Below are 272 nucleotides of genomic sequence, written 5' to 3'. Positions count from 1 at the left end.
CGTGCAGAGGGCGGCGCAGGAAGCCACTCGCAGAGCGGCTGGGTCCGTAGGGTGTCCTGCAGTTATGGATCACTTGGGCGCGGTGCAGACTTGAAACTTAGGGAAGACCACAAGCCGTACGTTTAGCGAAAGAGGAAACCATCCGCTGCCGGAGCGGTCGGCGCTCGGACCGACGCCACCGAGGAAAGAGCACGGCTGACGCGGGGGAGGCCCGTGCGACTCCTCACACAACGGCACCGATAAGCACGGCAAACTGCAAGGGGCTGAGCTGC

Source organism: Pygoscelis adeliae, unplaced genomic scaffold (genome assembly GCF_000699105.1).
Source record: "Pygoscelis adeliae isolate BGI_AS28 unplaced genomic scaffold, ASM69910v1 Scaffold71, whole genome shotgun sequence".
Classification (NCBI taxonomy): domain Eukaryota; kingdom Metazoa; phylum Chordata; class Aves; order Sphenisciformes; family Spheniscidae; genus Pygoscelis; species Pygoscelis adeliae.
This window is presented reverse-complemented; position numbering follows the sequence as displayed.